Raw genomic sequence first — 24,000 nt, forward strand, 5'->3', positions numbered from 1 at the left:
TGGAGACCATTCTCTTTACTGCTGAAGCCAGTCTTTGTAAAAAATCTGTAAAAGATTCTTTTGGGCCTTGCATAACCTTTGTAAATGACTCAGATTTTTTTCCTGGTTCCTCAAATCTGTCCCATGCATTCAAGGCTGCCGTTCGACATAAAATTAGGGTTTGGACATCATATAAACATTGTGTTTGTACTGAAGCATATTGGCCTTCTCCAATAAGCTGATCCTGGCAAACTTGTATTCCTTTATCCCTCCATTGTTTTTCTGTGTTTTTAGCCTCATCCTTGAACCACGTTAGAAATTCAAGTCTCTGGCTGGGTTCCAGAACAGCTTTTGCAAGGTCCCACCAGTCCTGTGGTACAATCCTATTATATGTTGACCAAGAGTTTAACATTTGCTTTACATATGGGGAATGCATGCCATAAGATACTATTGCCTCCTTAAACCTTTTTAAATCCAGCATTTCAATTGGAGCCCAAATATTTTGTGTAGCCCTTTGATCAGGCATCTGCTGTATGGTTAGAGAATAATTAAGGGTGACTATGTGAAAACAGGCTTTCTTTCTGTAACCTTATGATCCAAACTTGAACCAACTTCACTGTTAATTTCTTCTGTCTGAATTTTTACAGGTTTAACAAGTTTTTCTAATGCTGTTATCCTGGCACTTAAATTGACTATCATTTTAAATATTAAAATGAGGATTAGCATAGTGATAAACTGCATAATTCCAATAATACTAATCTCATATAGCTTTTCCATTGTCAGACTGACTAAAATTTCGAACAAAACCCAATTTTCTTCCAATGTACTCATAAAACCCATTTTTTTTAATATGGAAAAAAATTCTCTTTTAAATAGCTTCCTTTAAAATATCTGATATGTTATGACTTCCCAAATCTGCATAGAACAGTAGAAATTCGAGGAAATTTCAAAACATCCACCTAGTGTCCGAGGTGTAAATCCAGAGAGAGAGAGAGAGAAAGCACGCAAGAAAGCATAGCCAGCTAAAGCATAAATCCAGCCACATGTTCCCTCTTGAGCCGAGTCAAGCCTTGGCTCTGGCTTCCTTAAGCTCTGATCATGTGCGTTGGCTTTTAGGCAGGGGCCCTGTTCGGTAGGGCAGGCCTGAGTTGTTTGTAGCACCGGCTTTAAGCAAGCAGCTCACAGTTAGTCCGGCCTGAGGTCAAGCAGACCTAGACCCGGGCTAGGAAGCCGGCTGCCCGGCCTGCCGCCCTTGTGGGAAAGCGGACCTGCTGCCAAGCCAAGTGGTTTTTAATGGATTCTTGTCATGTTGGGCACCAGATGTAGATGTAACCAACCGTCTTATTAAATAAGAAACACAGAACCAATGTAAAAGAGAAAGCTGAGAGGTCAGAGCTCAGTGCTAAAATCTCACCCTTCCTCCTGCGTGCTCCTAGCTTCCTGAAAGAGACCTATTTCCTGTCTGTCCATCTTTTCATAGTCTTTTGTTCTACCTTCTCATTGGTTGTAAACCCAAACCCGTGACTGCCTCGTCACTGTCTTAAAGTCAGTGTCTTAAAGCCCCCCAGGTCTTAAAGGCATATGTCTCCAATGCTGGCTGTAACCCTGAACACACAGAGATCTATGGGATTAAATGCATGTGCCACCACCGCCACACTCTGACTATGGCTCTAATAGCTCTGACCCCCAGGCAACTTTATTTATTAACATACAATCAAAATCATATTTCAGTACAATTAGAATACCACCACAATCTATCCTATATTTGCAAGTCTGAAGTTTCACATCTACCTTTTATCATAACCAAGGAAAACCATAAAAATCAACTACATAGAAGACCTCAGAAGGATATAATATTACCTAAGTAAACAGGAAGAGCATTGTAAGCAACTTCCCAAAATCCAGAATGATTTTGGATTCAAAATCCAAAATCAGCTGCCTGCCTGGACAGTTATCAAAAAATTCTGTAACATTAGAGCATCCATTCTTGAGCCAACAGGCCTAGAGTCTCTCAGTTGCTTCTCTCTGTGTCCTGTAGAATATCAGGCAGTTTCTTCTGAGAAGCAGGAACCTGAAGGACCATCTTGTCTTGCAAAGTTCAGTGGTCACCTTTCTATGGGTCCTACAGGTCCAGTCAATACAACAATTTGTCAAGCAGTCCAGGCAAGAACAGTTTCTTGCCCAAATGGCTGTTTTTGCCAAGAAGAAGATAAATTCCATATAGAGTGTCTTTGATGCCCATCCTCCTCTCTGAAGTAAATCAGTGCTGCTGGGAACAGACATGTCTCACTGACCAGACAGTCTAAGTTTTTAAAACATTTTAAATGCCATAGTCTGTAGGTCTTTGAAGTGTTTGAAAATTATCTACCTAATTGAAATATATCTATGTATATCTATAAAACTTAACATGACTCTAAGTTTGACTATCATAGAATAATGGTTATTAATCTATAATTCTTAATTATTCATTACAATTTAAATGAGTTACATAAACCTAATACCTTAAACAAGTGTAGAAATACACATACAGTATAACAAAACTAACTTTGTATCAATAAACTAAAATCTATACCATTGTAAAATATTGTTAAACAAGTTGCTTTTTAAAAGTAGATTCAATAATCTACCCATTTATCCTATCATATCTGTATCCTATATTTCTATATCATATCTCCCTTTCTTTTAGAAAAAGATTGACTATGACCAATAACAATTTGTAACCAACAACCTAAACAAAAGACAAACATCCATAATCCATATTTTGGGAATATGGGTGTAGTTTTGTAGGCTACTTCCTACTGATAGAGGGAGATGGTAATCTTAAGGGGATCCCGAGAAAATTAAGAATTATAGACAAGTCCTGACTGGTATAGTCTGTGAAGCTGTATTCTCTGAGACAGTTGCCTTGAAACCATTCTGGATGTTGGATCATCTGGGCCATGGTGTCATTAGAGACCTTTCAGGAGTTCTTGGCTGGTCAAACCTGATGTAGCTTAAACCCATAGCCTCTTGCTTTCTGTGGAAACAAAAGCAGAGCCTCTTTTCCAAAGCAACATATCTTTAGATCCAAATTTTGAAGTCAAAGTACCTTTAAAATACATATATTGGTTTAACTCATCTGCCTTTACAACCAAATATCTCTCTGAAGTTAAAAATTCCAAAGACAGCACAATCCAGATTTTCTGTGTGATATCTGTCTTTATGAGGCTTATTTTTATAATACTTTTACTTTCTCTTTAAAGACTTTATTTTCTAGAACTTTTTATTTTTTTAATATAACTGTCTATATTCCTTTTCTTTTCTCTTACAAGCTTACATACATTTTTACACACATTATAAACCATTTAGAGGTTCATCACATATGAATCTGTCTTACTGTAAATCTATTGCTTTAAATTGCAGCATTTGTAAGGCTGAAATGGCCACTGTGGCTGGTGGCTCTGCCCGCTTCAGCTTCCCAACATGGAGGTTGTAGGTTTACTGCCAACTCTGGGAGCCATCAACTCTGAGAAGCAGTGGATCTATGCTTCTATCAAAGCAGCGTATAGCCCAGAAATGTCTTTTTCCCCTTTGTTTTTGTACTAGCAAAGGCTAAATCTACCACACACCATGTTGAATGGCTTATAGAAACCTCTGTGTAACTAAGCAGGAATAGGTCAAGCACACATGCCACGAACCCATCATAGAGCAGCTGAAGCCATATGTTGTAGCATCTTGCCACCCACATGAGACATGTTTCCAGCTCCTTTTAGAATTGGTTATTAAATATTTTTAGGATTCAGCTGGGGTTATCTCCTGGTCCTGCCTGGCCCACAGTCAGGACAAATCTCTCTCACCCATCAATCCCGTAGCTGCTCAGACACAAATAAACACACAGATGCTTATATTATTTATAAACTGTATGACTGTGACAGGCTTCTTGTTATCTAGTTCTTATATTTTAAATGAAGCCATTTTTATAAATCTAAACCTTGCCACATGGCTCATGGCTTACCGGTATCTTACACGTGATGTTTCTCATTGAGGTGGCTGGCAGCATCTCCTGACTCAGCCTTCCTCCTCCCAGAATTCTCCTCTCTCCTTATCCCACCTACACTATACTTCCTTCCTGGCTACTGGCCAATCAACATTTTATTTATCAATCGATCAGAGCAACACATTCGTAACATCCCCAGCACCAGGTCCTCAGCTTAGAGAGTCAGACAACAGGCATGTGAACTGGGCTTCTCTTTCCTGTCTGCTCCTGTCACACGTCTATGAAGACAGAAGGAGCTGATATATAGGAAAGGTGGTTCTGGCACATAGCCTGGCACCCAGGTGTATTTTAGCTGCTCCCACTGTTATCATCATTATTGTATACATTAAAATAGAAATTCCTGGATCTCAGAGGCAGTTTCATCTTGTGGATGAAAAATAGCCTGTAACACATGAAAACAGGTGATACCTGTCTGTAACAAGTAAACAATGATAAATAAAATAAAATGCTATTATACTGCTGTGATTTGAATATAATTGACCCCCATAATCTCATAGGGAGTAGCACTATCAGGAGGTATGGCTTTGCTGGAATAGGTATCACCTTGTTGGAGGAAGAGTGTCACTGTAGGAGTGAGCTTCCCAGTGCCCGGTGTTTCAGTGGACTTCTTGTTGCCTGTACCACATCTTCCTGCACTCTATCATGCTCCCCATCACAATGATAATGGACCGAACCTATGAAACTGTGAGCCACCCCAATTACATATTTGTTTTATAAGAGTTGCTGTTTTCATGGTGTCTTTTCACAGCAATAGAAACCCTAACTAAGACAAATACATAAGTGTTTCAAATGTCCCTGTGTGTATATTATAAAGGGAGCTAGATGTGGGGTGCTTCAGTGGCATGTTCTCTGTCTCCAAGTGGGGACCAGGTGAAGATAGGCAAAGATTGAAGCATGAAGCACAGTGGGTCTGTCATCTCAGTAATGGAGAGTCAGCATGGAAAGTGTGGGACTGAGAAGAAGGTGTTCTTCAGGTCTGTCTGGAAAAAGAACACAGAGATATCATGCAAAGGATAGAAGCAATCTGTGTCAAGGAGGCTAAGAGAAAAGCCTAGGGCAGGTTAGCTTCCTGGGGTGTGGCCTGTGTCCTCACAGAGGGTTCAGGCTCAAAAGGGCACCACCCTTGGTTTAAGACATTTGCTAAGAAGGAAGTTCCATGTTTTCATTTTGTCCCAGAATGAGCAGATTATGTGGTAGATCATCCTCCTTCAGGGATGATTTGAGCAAATGGCCACTGTGGTGATTTGAATGAAAACAACCCCCATAGACCAATAGAAATTGTCACTATTGGGAGCTGTAGCTTTTTTGGAGTAGGTGTGGCCTTATTGGAGGAAGTATGTCACTTGGGGTGGAGTTTCAGAAGCTCAAGCCAGGCCCAATGACATTCTCTGCTGCCTGCAGATGCAGTTGTAGAACTCTCAGCTAACTCTCCAGCACTACATCTGCCTGTGTGCTGTCATGCTCCCTGCCATGATGATAATGGACTAAACCTCTGAACTGTAGGCCAGCCCCAGTTAAATGATTTTCTTTATAAGAGTTGCAATGATCATAGTGTCTCTTCACAGCAATAGAACACCAACTAAGACAGCTACTATATGATGGGAGTGTGTTTTTTAGTGTTTTCTTGAGATATCAACAGTTTTTAATTACCTGAAGGGTTATTCAGTCCTAGAACCTTTAACTAAAACCCTAGACTACCTTCTGCCAGAGAGTTTCAGATTTTCCAGGATGACACAGCATATAGGCAGCTCTTCCCAATGTGAAAGCTGCTGGGGCTCTGTAGCTCCAGCCAATCACTAGCATGGTGGCCTGGACCCTTGGAACTGCCAGACCCCAGGCAATACTCTACTCTCCATGCCACATTCCTGTTGGTGTGTTTCTTGCTTAGAAGAAAAGTTTGAGAGTGCTCATGGCTGAGAAGAATGGAACAGCATTCCTTCAAGTATTATAGAGGACATGAAGAAGTTCTCTCTGAAGAAATGAAGCTTAGGAAGAGGTGGATTCCATTTCTGGATAAACCTGAGACACTCATGTTCTCTCTTCCTCTGCTTACATTCCTACAGAAAGGCTCCCTGTGAGGAGCAATGGCCCTGTAAGTTGTGCCCATATCACACTTTCCAAGGGTCATTCTGATCTTTTTGGGATCAGCAGGCTTCCTTTCAGCGAACCTAAAAAAGGCTGACAGGAACAATAAATGGACAATTTTTTAAACTTATTGTTAGAGTTATACTTTGGGGGCAATCTCAGCCGTAAATACCAATTTCTAGTCCTCCTCTCCATTTACCAAACTACCATGCTCAGACATGATTGCCTCTGCCTATAACTGTCACAGTGCCAGCAGATTATCTTGCCAATACTGTGTCAGGGAGTGATTTGCAGCTACTTCTACATCTGCTTCATGGCGCTTACTCCACAAAGAGCCAGACATGCTGTACATCTTTGGACAAACATTCATCTCTAATTTAGTACCTGCATATCTACAATAGGCATATTGAACTGAAGAGGAGAAAATCATCCTTCCCTCCTGTTTGTGAGGAGTCTGTGATAGATCAGAGGATTGCCCTATTGATCACTGGTCAGAAATGGTTACCTTGTACCTTCCTTGTGCCTTGTCAATAGTGGTACCAAATACCCATCCCAAGAGACACATTCAAAAAGGGAGCATCCAAGGCTGTAAATAGAATTATAAATACACATATGGGTTTTTTTAGTGGGTAAAGCACTTTTTGCACTAGTGTAAGGACCTGAGCTTAAATCCTTAAGACTCACATAGAGCCTGGCATAATAGCACACACTCAAGTACTCCGACAGCTAGATAGACAAATCTCTCAGGCCAGCTAGCTGCTTAAAGTAGAAGGGCATAATGTTATCCTTTGGCTTACACACACACACACACACACACACACACACACACACACACACCATGCACATACCAGCACTCAGACTCACACACTCACACATACATACATCATGTCATGCACATCCCAGCATTCACACTCAGGCAGGAATGTATGCACACATATATGTACATATATCATGCTTGTACATGACATACAAAAGTAAAGCAGATATAATATAGAGGAAAGCATTCAAACCCAAGAAGTCCTCTAGGTTATTCCACACTCTGTGAGGGACTTAGGCTTTTAAGTGTATTGACATCTCTTTTTTGTAACAGATTGTTCCACTCAGGGAAATTACAATTACTGTCATTTTCTATATTGACATTGCAAATTACATATACTTCTCCAGACATAGTATTTTAACTAAATACTGAAATAAGACATCAAGTGGGTCAATGTGCATTTCAAAGTGGGGTCATCTTAACTTCCTAGAGCTCTCTGTCTTTAGGAAAAGTTTCTTGGTGACTTGTCAAAATGTCCCAACCCTAGAGCTGAGCCCACCGACTTTCCTGAAATGCTGTGAAACCCCTAACAAAGGGGTCAGTATGGCATTTTGGAGAACTGGGAATCACTAGTGATTTATAAAGTAGTTATAAATATGTGCTCTCATTGTGAAAGTCACAGATGTCAAATTATGTTGAGGACATGAGAAGTCCATACAAGGTAGATGAATCTCATTGAATGAAGTCATGATTGATTCAAGCCAGCATTTCTATGCCTGCAAGGAGTCAGAGTATAATATCTAGAAAGATATCCATGAAAAGTAAGTAAAAAGAGCACGGTGGTAAGGTTGCCATTACCTTCTTATCACTGTGCCCAACATGTCTGATATGAAGCACTTGCAGAAGGCAAGACTTATTAGGTCTCTCAGTTGCAAGTGTCAAGCCGTCATAGTGGGAAGGTGTGGAGGGACAGATGGACTTAAGTTATGATAGACCAGGGAGTGGAGAAAGGGTGTTTCAGCACGTGGATTGCTTTACCCTTCCCTGCTTTCATTTGGTCTAGGTTCCAGCCTATGGGGTAGACCTAACCATAGTTAGGGGTGGTTTCTCTCTCACTCCTCTGTAGAAATCCCTTCACAGTATATTCACATGTGCACCTCATCAGTCTCCTGGGTGAATTTTTTTTAAGATAATTTTATTTTATGTGTCTTAGTGTTTTGTTTGCATGTTTGTATGTGCATCACAGGTATGTCTAGTGTTCACAGGGATCAGAAGAGTGTGTCAGGTCCCCTGGAACTTTGGATTTGGAGTTATAGATGGGTTTTAACCACCATGTGGGTGCTGGAAACCAAGCACTGGTTCTCTGTAAGAGCAACATGAACTCTTAACTACTGAGCCAAATCTCTAGCCCATTCTAGGTGACTCAATATAGTCAAGTGGAAACTAACCACCACAGTAGCATACAGGAAAGGGTCTCAGAGCTAAGCACAGTCAGAAGGAGTCTTTCCTTGTAGGAATTCTCAGTGCTTTCTGTTTGAGCGACTGCCTTAGCTGGGTGAAGAGTGGCATCACAGTTCAAAATTTCTGCATTATAGATGTTTCTGGGACACAATTCAAGGGACTAGAGTTTCAGAACTCACTGAAAAAATCCCATCTTGATTCTTGAAGGGGGAAGGATGCTGAGACAACAAAGGTCATACCCACAATGTGGTCCCTTTTGTATAAGCACTCAGTGGTCCAGGACCCTGGGGCTAACTAAGCTCACATTGAGGGATAGTCTTAGTTATTTTTCTTCTTTTCTCATATGGCTTCTTGGTGAAGTTCAGACTATACAGGAAGAAGCCCAGGCCATGGCTCAACTTTGTTTGTAGATCTCTCAAGTTTTATCTTCCCTTGAGAGGTAAGGATCAGATAGCAAATACCAAGTGTGTTTATTCACTTTAAAGAGAACATACAAGGCTAGAGCCCTTGTGTCCACAAACTTCAGCTCTGCTTTAGTCAGAATAGGCTGATACACCCCCCTGTGCTGGGATGCATCTGCCCTCCTGCTTGAAGTCCTAGAGAATATTGTTCACCAGAGTAGAAATATCCATGAGACTTCCACTTGATTTACAGCTACTAGATTACTGGCCTCTGGTAGAAACCCAAAACTTCATCTCAGCCTTCTGCTGCCCTTTCTTCTCTGAGACCTAAATCCCAGCATCCTGCCCTGTCCTGTTGTAAAATATTACTTTAACTAGGCAAAGATGTGTTTTACTTGTTTATGCTGCATTTGTTTAACTATGTAAAGATGTGTGGCTGTTTCACCTTACCTGACTAAGGCATCAGATTAGTCTAATAAAAAGCTGTACAGCCAATAGCTAGGCAGAAGAGTGATAGGTGGGGATCATGGGCAGATAGAATAGGTAAGAGAATAGAGAGAAGAGAGAAGGAGAGAGAATGAGGGAGAAAAAGAGGGAGACATCCCGGGCCAGCCACACAGCCACCAGACAAACAGACAAGGAGTAGGACATACATAATGAAAGAAAGGTAAAAAGCCCCTAGGTAAAAAGTAGATGAAGAGAAACAGGTTAATAAAAGTTATGAGTTAGAGGGACAAGCATAAGGTAAGGATGAGCATTCAAATTTCATAATAAGTCTCCATGTCATGATTTGAGGGCTGGTTGGTGGTGTAGCTAGAGTTTTCCTGCCTTGCCCACAGTCAGGACAAATCTTTGTCACCCGCCAGTCCCACAGCTGCTCAGACTCAACCAAGTAAACACATAGACTTATATTGCTTACAAACTGTATGGCCGTGGCAGGCTTCTTGCTAACTGTTCTTATAGCTTAAATTAATCCATTTCTATATATCTATACCTTGCCACGTGGCTCATGGCTTACTGGCATCTTTTCATGCTGCTTGTTAGGACGTCAGTTTGCAATGACTCCTTCTACCTTCCTGTTCTTTTATTTCACCTCTCTGTTAGTCCTGCCTATACTTCCTGCCTAGCCATTGGAAAATCAGTGTTTTATTTATTAACCAATCAGTAATTTGACATACAGACCATCCCACAACATGGTGGCTCAAAAGAAAGCCTGCTACACTGTCCAGAAAGGAAGGTGAGAAAGAAGGGGCACAGGGATTCTGGGTAATAAGCCCTGGCTCTACTGTACCTAATATGTGCCAGTCCAGAAGATTATGGAGATGATAGGGCACCAGGAAAGCCTAGCATAACACCCTGAAGGAAATGGGTCATGGCAACAAGCTCTGTGCTATCATGGCAGAGGTGGTTACACCTGTAATAATGAAATTAGGGAGCAAATCCTTATGTTAGCCTCCAGTGGAGAAGTATTGAGAGCTGGCATGTCCTAGTGAGGTGAAAAAGATGTGTTAATCCTACCCTTCACTTCCCTTCTTCATGTGGGCGTCTAAAGCTTCAGGAAGTGCCTGGCTCCAGAAAGTTCCTGGTTCCCCACAGGAACCGCACTGTTATATTGACTACTGTGCCCCATCTGTCCTGGTAAAGGGCCACTGGACCTTTAAAGCATCTGCCTGCACCCAAGATGGGGTCAGGGCCACTGCCTCCTCAGCTTATTGAAGAACCCATATTCATATGCTTCTTTTTCTTTAAGGGAACCAGGTGCAGAATTTGACCAGCAAATAAGTTGTAAATGACCAGAAGAAGCCATTTCTATCCTCTCTCTCTCTCTCTCTCTCTCTCTCTCTCTCTCTCTCTCTCTCCCTCCCTCCCTCCCTCCCTTCCCTCCTTTCTTTCTTTTTCTTTTTTTTTTTTGCGCGGGGGGGGGGGGGGTTGTTTTGTTTTTTCAAGACAGGGTTTCTCTGTGTAGCTTTGGAGCCTGTCCTGGATCTCACTTTGTAGATCAGGCTGGCCTCAAACTCACAGAGATCTGTCTGGCTCTGCCTCCTGAGTGCTGGGATTAAAGGCGTGTGCCACCACTGCCCAGCCATATCTGTCCTTTCTTTCTCCAGGAAACTCAAACATCTGAAAAGCTGGTTTTCTACTTCTAGCCTTGGACTACATAACATTCTGAAAGGTCAGTGGGACTGCCTTGAAGATTCGGAATGCTACTCTCTTTTAAGTTTCTTTTCCTATTAGGAGCTGTTTCCATGCATATGACCATGTGACCTCATGCTCTGTGTTGCTTGTGACAGAGATAGAGAAAAAGCTGTGTATCCTCTGTGAGTCTACTGTGTGTGTACACATTCTTGGTCTTATTTTCTCTGAGCTGAAAACTCCAGCCTTCTTAAGTTCTTTTTATGAATATTCTTATTTCCTGTCTGCCATGTACATGAGCAGTTCAAGATAAAGTTTCCTGAAGAAGCTTGTTCATCACTAAAGTCATCAGAGACCTTCCTAAACACATCAAATTGCACATCACTCTCTGGGCTTTCTCCATCAAGATTTCAGAGATAGTTTAGATCCTGAGCAAGAAATCTTTTCTTAAATGGAGCAAATAAAATCGTTGAGATAAAATTGAAACCCAGCTTAAAAATTTCTCTTTCTCATAGAAGGGCACCCATTTTCAGAGGCTCCTAGCTTGGGTTGGAGAGGATGGCTGTCTAAAGGAGAACAAACAGAACCTTGTTCCCAGAATTCAGAAGTGGAACTTACTTCTTAGAGTGGCTAGAAGTGTAACTTGGGAAAATGGAGCTACCAAACTCTGATATGAAGACAGAGGTACAAAAAAAAAAAGGTCTGTGAGAAGGTGGTTTTCTGAGGATTCAAGGGGAAAAAAGATGAACACTCCATCAACTTTTTAGGCTCCAAATTCCTACACTGACATTTCTGCCCAAGTTCAAACTACAGATTGAATTGCACCTTCATAACATCCATTTTAACACCCACACTGCTCAGTGTGGCTTCATACCAGAAATGGTTTGTAGAGAATATTAGGGTCAAATGAGGGTCTGAACTTTATCTGATAGAATGTTTTCTCATAAGAAGAGGGACAGTGAAGCTGGAGATAGTTCAGTGATTAGGAGCTCTAGTTGCTCTTCCAGTGGACCTGGGTTCCATTCCCAGCAGTCACATGGCCACTCACAACTGCCTATATCTGTAGTCCCATGGGATCCAATGCCCCTTTCTGGTGTGTAGACATACAGGTAAATGAAACACTTATATACATAAAATAAATAAATAAATAAATCTTTTTAAAAAGAAGAGGGGCATTAGGGCTTTCAGTGAAAATTCTGAGATGACAGTTGTTTAGGAAGATGCTCAAATGTTCCACCCAAATCAAACCTGCAAGAACCTTGGTATCATATATCTGTCCTGCAGAACAGAGAGAGCTTTCTGTTAAGAACCCTCTCTGTGGAGATGGGAAAATAGCTCAGTGGGTAAAAGCACTTGCCATGCAAATTTGAGAACCTGAGTTTAGAGACCCAGAACCTACATAAAGCTTGACACAATAGCACACCTCTGGCATTCTGGTGTTCTTACAGCAGAGTAGGAGATGGAGATGGGAGAGAAGATCCCTACAAACTCACCATCTATCTCGATGTCTGCACTGGTGAACAAAAGATCCTTTCTCAAACAAAGTGGAAGGAAAGGATAGCCATTCAAGGTTGTCCTCTGACTGTGACACTCACGGCATACCATGTACACACACACAAACACACACACACACACACACAGAGAGAGAGAGAGAGAGAGAGAGAGAGAGAGAGAGAGAGAGAGAGAGAGAGAGAGAGAGGAGAGGTTTAAAAGAAGATGAAGAAGGGGCTGGAGAGATGGCTCAGAGGTTAAGAGCACTGCTTTGTTCTTCCAGAGGTCCTGAGTTCAATTCCCAGCACCCACATGGTGGCTCAGAACCATCTGTAATGAGATCTGGCGCCCTCTTCTGGTCTGTGGGTGTACATGCACACAGAACACTGTATACATACTAAATAAATAAATCTTTTAAAAAAAAAAGATGAAGAAGAATCCAAATCCAATCTGGAACACTTTGCTATAGAAACTGAGAACTCCACAGAGGTAGCAAGCAGGATGCCGAGAGGGCTCTGATAGCTTTCACAGATGAATTTGGATTTTGATTGAGCCCAGGGAGTAGTGACGGTAGAAGATATTTCTATTTCAATATCCATTTCCCCTTAAAGAGATATCTGATTTTATCAGCTATCCACCCCTGCCCAAAGTAGCAAAGCTGGTTCATGCTTCAGGAAACGTGTTCTCTCAGATGCCTCTGTGTGTGTGTATGTGTGTGTGTGTGTGTGTGTGTGTGTGTGTGTGTGTGTGTGTATAATACATATAGAAATGGAAATTTTTGACTCTCAGCCACTGAAAGTAGTCTAACTAAATAAAGATCTAACATCATCTACCAAGAGATGGTATGTGATGACAGCTTAGGATGTCTGCCTCTAATGACTCACCCAGACACTCTAGTTTGCTTTCTTAAGAGAATATGTGTTTACTTGTCTCCTAGAGGATATTGCTTTGACAATATCTTTAATTTTAGTACTCTCTAAATTCAGAATGCCATTGGGTAAATACTTTAATTATTCTTATAAGAAACAACATAAATGAAGCTAGTAACTAATGTGTTCAATCATTATAGTGTTTCCATTGGCTCTCATGTTAAAAACTAAGGCTAAACAGAAGGTAATGAATGTTCCTTAAGTCATAGAGGTAAGTTGTAGACCTAAGAGTTAGATATAGGAGTCATGACATAGCCCAAGACTTCAACTACAACGTTACACCTGCATTAAAATAGAAACTCCCTGATTTTGGTACTGATTCTGAGAAGTATCCTGAAACACTTCATGTCTGTAGCAAGAGGACAGTCCAGTTAGGCCTTCACGGGTCAGAGCAAGTGGAGGCTAGAGAGCTCTGCAGTTTCCACAGATGAGTCGGGACTTGAATTGAGCCCAGAGAGTGTTAAGGGCAGAAGAAAGTGCCCTGTCAATACCCACTTCCCTTTTAAATAAATCATGACTTTATCAGCTATTCATAGGCATGGCTGGTTCATGATTCTCCAACTTCAGGAAAGGGCTTTGCTCAGATGCGCATTTGTGTGTGTGTGCGTGTGTGACAGAGACAGAGACAGAGAGACAGAGATAGCAAGAAAGAGAGACAGAGATAGAGACAGAGACAGGGAGACAGAGATAGAGAGACAGAGAAACAGAGAGATAGACACAGAGTTTCTGCATGTTTTCATATTTGGCTACATGAAGGTACATACGTGTGAGCATGCGAAGACCAGAGGTCATTCTTCAGGTGCTGTCTCTCTATCTTCTCTTTTGAGACAAGTTTCCTTCTCAGCATAGGATTTACCAAGTAGTCTCAGCTGGCTGACCACCAAGCCCCAGGGATTTAACTCCTTCCACCCCTACCCTAGTACTGGAATCATGAGCACACATCATCACACCCGAATTATTTTATATGGGATCTAGGGATGACACTTAGTCTTCTTGCTGCAGGGTGTTATTATATTTTATTTTATTTTATTTTATTATATTTTACCATTGAGACACCATCCCATTCCCAGATACCCATTTTCTCTCCAGTACTTGCTTTATCTTTATGTTGTGAGGAAAAGAATGTTGTGGTTCTGGGTCTCACATGCTTGCATTATCCTGTGGTAAATTTGAGCATTACTCAGAATATTTATTCCTTCCTCGGGACATCCAGGGGGGGAATATACTTTCTTATTCTGGTAATGTTGGCCATGTTATCTCCTACTGTGTCACAGCAGATAACTTGATACTAAGCTTATCCATATGTCTTAGTCAAAGTTCTATTGCTGTGAAGAGACACCATGGTCATGGCAACTCTTATAAAGGAAAACATTTAATTGGCTTACAGTTCAGAGGCTTAGTCTATTATTGTGATAGTGGGAAGCAATGGTGGCATGCAGGCAGATGTGGTACTATAAAGGTAACAGAATTCTATATCTCGTTCAGTAGGCAACAGGAAGAAAGGGATATTGGACCTGGTTTGAGCATCTGAAACCCCAAATCCCAACCCTGCAGTGATATACTTTGTCCAACAAGGCCACACCTACTTTGATAAGGCCCGATCTCCTAATCCCTGTCAAATAGAGCCACTCCCTAATGACCAAGGATTCAAATATATGAGCCTGTGAGGGACATTCCTATTCAAACCATTACCATTACCACATGACTATCTTGGGACAATTTTTCTAAGGATAAGTCCAATGTCCTTGCCAGTCATTGGTTGTTACCTAGCTTGGGCAAAGGAGATGAAGGGAAGCTTTCTTGGGGCTTGTGAGACAAGCTTTCGTTGGTCTGATGGAGAAATTTCAGAAGAGATTCTGTCTTCTGAACTAGCTGTTGCTGTCACTGCACATTCCTAGATGTTAGCAATGCCACTCAAATTCTGCATAGTTATAGTCCCATGAAATTTTGGCAGCCTGCATTGAGAAGCATTATGTTAGCTAATCTGGGCCATGCTAGCTGGGGCTGCTTAGTCTTGTGAGGGTTCAAAAATAAGTCGAGGGTTTTCACTGACTTCTCTTTGGTCACACACACACATTTTCCATCCCTTCTCAGAAGCAAGAGGCTGTGTAAGGCATATTTGGGGAGATGACAGAGGTGCAAGGACACCAGTGTTAAGATGTGACTGTATCTCTACCTAGGCTTGATCACAGCTGCTCAAGTCATGGTGAAAGAGCAGGTGAGCTTGGCATCAAGTTCACCTGCTGTGTCACCAGGGGAGGCTGCAGGAATAAGTGTGCAGTAGAACAGGAGAGGGTCTGAGTAGTCAGAGCAATAATCTCATGTCCCACAGACCATGCATGTGTGAGCCCTAAAACCATCACAGCCTTCTACCTGCCTGCCTAAAGATGAAGCCAACACACATAAATAGGCAATTCTGGAAACAAAGCTGGACCCGCTGGATCAAGTAAACTGCAAGTCCTTCCCTGCTGCTGATCATGGAGCATGGCCAGCTTTGGCATTATTTGGTGCTGTAATTCTACCAGATCAGAAAATATTTCTCAAGACATTTGAAGCAAAAGGCCCATAGCTAGAACAACCATACAAAGGAGTAAGCAGTGCAAAAACATAGAAAAATGGTTTTGTTGCCAGTGCTTTGACTTTGGAAACCAAACTTTCCCTTTTCACTCACTTACCTGCAGGTCTTTTCCTTCTTGGTTTTAGGTGATTTGACTCCTTCTTAGATCTGACCTTCCAGGCAGTGTGGTAATAGCCTGCCTGAACTGTGGCATTTATTAATTGCCACAAGCTGTCCTCAAGTCAGTAAGAATCAGATTTGTTTCCTTCAAAGCTATACCGGGGACCCAACCATTAGAGAAGTGGTGTGGCCTTGAACCCCTAGTGGGGCCAGAGCTTGAATCCTTCTTCTTAAACTCTATAATTGCCTCTGTTCGTATTGATCGAGATAATTCCTTCCTTTCTGGAAGATCTAATTTCCTTGGCAGGCACTTCTGGCTTCCACCTCCTGTCATCTTGCATTGCTGCTATAACATAAATTGTATGGGCACTAAATCAAAGACTTGTAAAAGGCACATTAGAGCAATGTTGATAAAGACTAAGGGTGCATCTTGGAATCAGAACCAGTTAGAGAAATATTTACAATGGATTTCTTAGTTACTTCCAACTCAACTCGAACGTTTCTGATGACCTAGAGTTTAAAATACTGAGAAGAAAAGGGCTGAGAGTCATTGGATACCAACTGTTTTGTGAACCATACAGGCCCTTATGCATACTCAGTCTTCACAATAACTTTCAGGATCACTATGTTACCTCCCACATTGAAGTTCTTCCAAGGTGGCAAAACTCACATGTAGGGGCATTAGGATTTAACCAGAAAACTTGCTATCTGTTTTATTTATGCAAGACTTTGAACAGAAATGACATTCCATAGCCATCATGAGACTTGTGTTTGGAGATAATGAGATATGATTTTATTAACTATAAGTTTTATGATCTTATGCTTTCTGGGCCTCAGTTTCCTCATCTATAAAATGGGAACAATGTTTTCTGCTTCATTGTGTGGTTCTTAGAATTAATTGAAATGATACTCAAAACGCCTTTAGCACAATGAGTAATGAATGCATAGTAAAGTCACAAGTTCCTATGTCTGTTATATAGTGAGTGACTAACAATGTTGTCTAATAGAATGCCCTGTGCTAATGGAAGCAGTATACATTTGCACTGTCTAATGTGATAGTCTATAGTTCCAAGTGACTATTAAGAACTTAAGCACCAAGGCAGTGGGACCAGGACCTGTCCTAAGTGCATGTGCTGGCTGTTTGGAACCTGGGGCTTATACAGGGACACTTGGCTTAGCCTGGGAGGAGGGGACTGGACCTGCCTGGACTCAATCTACCAAGTTGAATTCAATCCTCAGGAGAGTCTTTGCCCTGGAGGAGATGGGAACGGGGGGGGGGGGGGGTGGAGGGGGGGAGTGGGCTGGGGGAAGGGGGAGAGGGAGAACAAGGAAATCCGTGGCTGATATGTAAAATTAAATTAAATTATAAAATAAAATTTTAAAAAAAGAACTTAAGCATGTGATAAAGTAACTGAGGAAATTAATCATTTATTTAATCTAATTTTTATTTATTACATTTAAATTTAAATAGCTGCATGAGCCTAAAGCCTACTACATTGAACAGCAAAGATAATACATTCTATGTATGTATATGTAGATTTGTCAGAGGTAATTTTCATTAGAGGGAAACTTCTAGTCTATTGAGGAGCTGAAGCTCATTAGCTGACTCTAGGTATTGTGCCAATGCTGTGCGAACTTGAAGAAGAGGGGAAATTCTGCTTGGAAGGTCAGGAAAAGTTTTCTGGAGTTCATGACAGTTGAACTAGACCTGGAAGGATGTGTAGAGACTCAGTGTATTCATTATTCACATATAGTGAGGGCCTTCTGTGGGCTAGGAACCAACTCTAAGAAAATATTTTTAGATATCAAATGAAAGATCTCTTGGAAAAGGAAGAGCTGAGCAGTTTCATGAATGACAAACAAGACTAGGATGCTTCTGGGAGCTGAGAGAGATCACTCAAGGATAACATAAGAAGGATACAGTATAACAATGATGAAAACAGCCATTGCCATAGTGAAGAAGGTGCTTGGGTACTATTGCAGACACTCCTTCAGGGGTAAGGTGGTGTGAGGTCTACGGTGGACTTCAGATGGTGCTTGCTAGAATTTGCATTTATGCTGCTGGAAGCTTGGGAGTCATGTATAATTAAAACTGTCTGAGTCAAGCGGTCAAATGTCCCTGATGAACAGTCTGAGGTCATTTGGGAAGAGTCCCAAAGCTGCATCACTTGCTGGCATTTTGGCTGCCATCATCCATCTATTCACCCTATTATTTCCTTTCACTCCCCAGTTCTTCTATGACTACTGAAGGAGGATCATCTCTCCATTGCACATTTGACCCTTCTGGTCTCTCCAGGTTCTGGGTCCTGCTGTATGAGGAATCTAAAACCACATTGTCTCAAGCATCTGGAGAAGTCTGTTGGAGTATAAATGCTGCAACTGGTTGGTGTGGCAGTGCAGAGAAGTGGGTCCCCATAGATCACAGCACCTTGACTCTGGTTCCTTCCTATTCTTAGAGTCTGATCTTTTGAGTTCCTTGACATTCCCATGTTCTTCTGCTCAGTCTCTTTTCACTTCAGGTCATCACAATTACTTTCTGTTACTTATAAGAAAGATCCTGGATGATACCTTTGAATGTAAGAAACCTGTGCCTGGACAGACCCAGCAGTGGCTCTAAGTGCCCTATTCAGTCAGTCATCTTAGGGCTGTTCCTTACCCATTAGGTCTTATATGGTATTTTTATGATGTTATACCCACATCAGTGATTGCTGCTTATGTGTATGTGAGTTCTCTCTCTGTGTATATGTTCATGTGTATGTACAGGTGTATCTGTGAACACATGTGGAGGTAGAGGACACCCTTAGCTGTTGTTCAACAAACATTTGTTATTTTTTTTCTTTTTGAGAGAAGATCTCTCATTGGCCTGGTTCCTACCCATGGGCTAGGTTGGCTTTCCCAGTTTGCTCTAAGGATTTGCTGGTCTCCATTTCCCCAGGGTTTAGAAGTGTGTGACATCATGTCTGGGTTTTTAAGTTAGAGTTCTAGGGCATTGAACTCAAGTCTCATGCTTGCAAGAAATATATTTTACCTACTGAACTATGACCCAATATACACTAGTGATATCTAAGGCACTTTTCATGCTAACATTCTGGACATAGGGTCATGGTTTTATTTCAGTGTCAACCAACGGATATGGCAGGAAAGACTGACTGCAAGATCAGTTTCACACATCGTATAGTCGACTTGTTTCCCACTCACATAGGAACTACAAAGAAAAAGGAGTAAAGGATGGATCTGAGCTGGATGGGGGGGGACCTGTTCTCAAGTGACTAAGGCCATTTCAGGCATTCTGCTAGTCCTTGTCTTCTTCTGACCAAGGGCTCGATGTTTTGACATACCCACTCATTCTCTCTTCTCTTTGTTCTCCTGTGCACAAGCTTAGGTTGTAACCCTCTGGACTCCTTCAGTGGCTTGTTAGTCATCAGACTTATAACCTACTGCTAATGGAATTGTTGCAAAAAATCTGGACTGTGGAGCTGAAGAAAAGCGCTTTGGGTAACAATTCTCCTTGCATGGCTCTGAAAAGGAAGCATAGAAGGTGATTATTTGCTCCAAGTGAACCCACCTGCTGCATTTCTGTTCCTTATACAGCTTGGTGAGCATGCTTTGGCTCTGCGGCTCTCCTCCTTTCAAGAACTGCTTGTAAAAACTACCATGCTCTGGCAGTCTTCTCTAACCCATGGCCCATGCCCTGAAGGTCTCAAAGACAGTCTGAATGGAGTTCAACACAGATTTATAAATGTACTTAAAATATTAGACTTTTGGGGCAAGTTTTCTTTTCTGTTTTTAAATTAATTTATTTATTTTTTATTTTACAACACCATTCAGTTCCACATAATAGCCACAGATTCCCATGCTCTCCCCCTCCCACCCCCCTCCCACTCCCCCCAGCCCACCCCACATTCCCACCTCCTCCAGATCAAGGTCTCCCCCGAGGACTGGGATTGACCTGATAGACTCAGTCCAGGCAGGTCTAGTCCCTCCCTCCCAGACCAAGCCAAGCGTCCCTGCATAAGTCCCAGGATTCAAACAGCCAACTCATGCAAAGAGCCCAGGACCCAGCACCACCGCCCAGCTGCCTCCCAAACAGATCAAGTCAAATGACTGTCTCAACCATTCAGAGGGCCTGACCCAGTTGGGGGCCCCTCAGCCTTTGGTTCATAGTTCATGTGCTTCCATTCATTTGGTTATTTGTCCCTGTGCTTTATCCAAACTTGGCTTCAACAGTTCTCACTCATATAAACCCTCCTCTTTCTCACTAATTAGACTCCCAACGCTCCACCAGGGGCCAAGCCGTGGATGTCTGCATCCAGATTCCTCAGTCCTTGGATGGGGTTTATGGAACAACTATCAGGGTGTTTGGCCATCCCATCACCAGAGTAGATCAGTCCCGGCCATCTCTCGACCATTGCCAGCAGTCTTTTGTGGGTGGATCTCCGTGGGCCTCCCTAGCTCTCTGCTTCCTCCCCTTCTCATGTGGTCTTCATTTACCATGGTCTCCTATTCCTTGTTCTCCCTCTCTTTTCTTGATCCAGCTAGGATCTCCCGCTCTCTTTCCCTTGACCCTCGCCCTTCATTGGTCCCACTCATGTCCAGGCTGTTCATATAGATCTCATCCATTTCTCTGTGTCTTTCTTGAGGTCCCATTTTCCAGGTAGCCTCACTGGTGATATGATGTGAGTAGCAGTCCAGTCATCCTTGTTCCACATCTAGCATCTTCCTATGAGTGAGTACATACCATATTTGTCTTTCTGAGTCTGGGTTACCTCACTCAGGATGATTTTTTTCTAGATCCATCCATTTGCCTGCAAACCTCATGATGTCATTGTTTTTCTCTGCTGAATAGTATTCCATTGTGTATATGTGCCACAATTTATTTATTCATTCTTCAGTTGAAGGGCATCTAGGTTGTTTCCAGGTTTTGGCTATTACAAACAATGCTGATATGAACATAGCTGAACAAGTACTCTTGTGGTATGATTGAGCATTTCTTGGGTATATGCCCAGGAGTGGTATAGCTGGATCTTGGGGAGACTGATTCCCAATTTTCTAAGAAAGCGCCATATTGATTTCCAAAGTGGTTGTACAAGCTTGCATTCCCACCAGCAGTGGAGGAGAGTTCCCCTAGTTCCACATCCTCTCCAGCATAAAGTGTCTTCAGTGTACTATAGAGCTACAGTAATAAAAACAGCTTGGTATTGGCATAAAAACCGACATGTGGACCAATGGAATCGAATTGAAGACCCTGACATTAACCCACACACCTATGAACATATAATTTTTGACAAAGAAGCCAAAAGTGTACAATGGAAAAAAGAAAGCATCTTCAACAAATGGTGCTGGCATAACTGGATATCAACGTGTAGAAGGCTGCAAATAGATCCATATCTGTCACCGTGCACAAAACTTAAGTCCAAGTGGATCAAAGACCTCAACATAAATCTAGCTACTCTGAACCTGCTAGAAGAGAAAGTAGGAAGTAGTCTTGAACTCATTGGCATAGGAGATCACTTCCTAAATATAACACCAGTAGCACAGACACTGAGACAAACAATCAATCAATGGGACCTCTTGAAACTGAGAAGCTTTTGTAGAGCAAAGGATACGGTCAACAAGGCAAAGTGACAGCCTACAGAATGGGAAAAGATCTTCACCAACCCCACATCTGACAGAGAACTGATATCCAGAATATACAAGGAACTCAAGAAATTAGACATCAAAATGACCAACAGTCCAATTGAGAAATGGGCTTTAGAACTAAACAGAGAATTCTCAACAGAGGAAACTCAAATGGCTGAAAGACATTTAAGGAATTGCTCAACATCCCTAATCATCAGGGAAATGCAAATCAAAACAACTCTGAGATACCACCTTATACCTGTCAGAATGGCTAATATCAAAAACACTGAAGACACTTTATGCTGGAGAGGATGTGGAACTAGGGGAACTCTCCTCCACTGCTGGTGGGAATGCAAGCTTGTACAACCACTTTGGAAATCAATATGGCGCTTTCTTAGAAAATTGGGAATCAATCTCCCCCAAGATCCAGCTATACCACTCCTGGGCATATACCCAAGAAATGCTCAATCATACCACAAGAGCACTTGCTCCGCTATGTTCATATCAGCATTGTTTGTAATAGCCAAAACCTGGAAACAACCTAGATGCCCTTCAACTGAAGAATGAATAAATAAATTGTGGCACATATACACAATGGAATGCTATTCAGCAGAGAAAAACAATGACATCATGAGGTTTGCAGGCAAATGGATGGATCTAGAAAAAATCATCCTGAGTGAGGTAACCCAGACTCAGAAAGACAAATATGGTATGTACTCACTCATAGGAAGATGCTAGATATGGAACAAGGATGACTGGACTGCTACTCACATCATATCACCAGTGAGGCTTCCTGGAAAATGGGACCCCAAGAAAGACACAGAGAAATGGATGAGATCTATACGAACAGCCTGGACATGAGTGGGAGCAATGAAGGGCGAGGGTCAAGGGAAAGAGAGCGGGAGATCCTAGCTGGATCAAGAAAAGAGAGGGAGAACAAGGAATAGGAGACCATGGTAAATGAAGACCACATGAGAAAAAGAAGAAACAAAGAGCTAAAGAGGCCCACAGAAATCCAGAAAGATACCCCCACAAAAGACTGCTGGCAATGGTCGAGAGACGCCCGGGACTGACCTACTCTGGTGATGGGATGGCCAAACACCCTAATAGTTGTTCCATAAACCCCATCCAAGGACTGAGGAATCTGGATGCAGACATCCATGGCTGGGCCCCTGGTGGAGCGCTGGGAGTCTAATTAGTGAGAAAGAGGAGGGTTTATATGAGCAAGGATTATTGAAAACAAGGTTGGATAAAGCACAGGGACAAATAACCAAATGAATGGAAGCACATGAACTATGAACCAAAGGCTGAGGGGCCCCCAACTGGGTCAGGCCCTCTGAATAGGTGAGACAGTCGATTGGCTTGATCTGTTTGGGAGGCATCTAGGCAGTGGTACCAGGTCCTGGGCTCGCTGCATGAGTTAGCTGTTGGATACTTGGGACTTATGCAGGGACGCTTGGCTCGGTCTGGGAGGGAGGGACTGGACCTGCCTGGACTGAGTCTATCAAGTCGATCCCAGTCCTCGGGGGAGACCTTGATTTGGAGGAGGTGGGAATGGGGGATGGGCTGGGGGGAAGGGGAGGGGGGCAGGAAGGGAGAGAACAAGGGAATCTGTGGCTATTATGTAGAACTGAATAGTATTGTAAAATAAATTAAAAAAAAAATAGACACAAGCAAACCCAAAATCCATCCATGGAAATCCAATTCCTATAGCTGAATGTCTAAAATCTGGGGTTCACTCATGGTCTTCAGGACTTCAAAGGGTTGAGCTGTCCACTCATCTGGCTCTGCCATCCAGAGCACATAGAGCTTATCCTGTAGGTTTACTGGCCCTACTGTCTTTGGCAGGTATTCCATAATCTTAGCCCCTCCAACATCCTGGGTTTTCCACCACAACTGAGACTTTACTCTCACCAATGGCTTCAAAGGGCTCTCTGCAGGGGCTTCAACCCAGCCAGGAGGTGCCAAGCCTCAGCTTCTCTCCATGAGCCTTTTGTGCCTTCAAATCCTATACCACCTCTATGGCTCTGACATACTATTCTCCAAGTCCTGCTGTTAGGCTCAAATGAACCCAGCCCTCATTGGCTAGTGTTGTTTGGTTGAGTGCTAACTCTGACAAACACTTTCCTGTTGTTTCAGTGAAGCATGAAAGGTTTCAGTTCACTAGTGCTGATCTCTTGCTAATTGCAGTTCTTTCTTCAGGCTACGCTAAGCAGGACAAATTATCCAAATTATCATAAAAAACAGCCTGGTAGAGTCTTGCTGCCCTCTGAAATTTTGCAAGCCAGGACTCCATTTTCTGTACTTCTCTCAGCATTCTTCTTTATCAAGCTCCCACAGAATGCTTTATTAAATTCTAAACATATAACAGCTTTTCTAACCCACCTTTCCAAGGACTTCCACAACCTTTCAATAGAACAGTCAAATGCATA

The sequence above is a fragment of the Peromyscus leucopus genome, chromosome 9 (genome assembly GCF_004664715.2).
Source record: "Peromyscus leucopus breed LL Stock chromosome 9, UCI_PerLeu_2.1, whole genome shotgun sequence".
Taxonomy (NCBI): Eukaryota; Metazoa; Chordata; class Mammalia; order Rodentia; family Cricetidae; genus Peromyscus; species Peromyscus leucopus.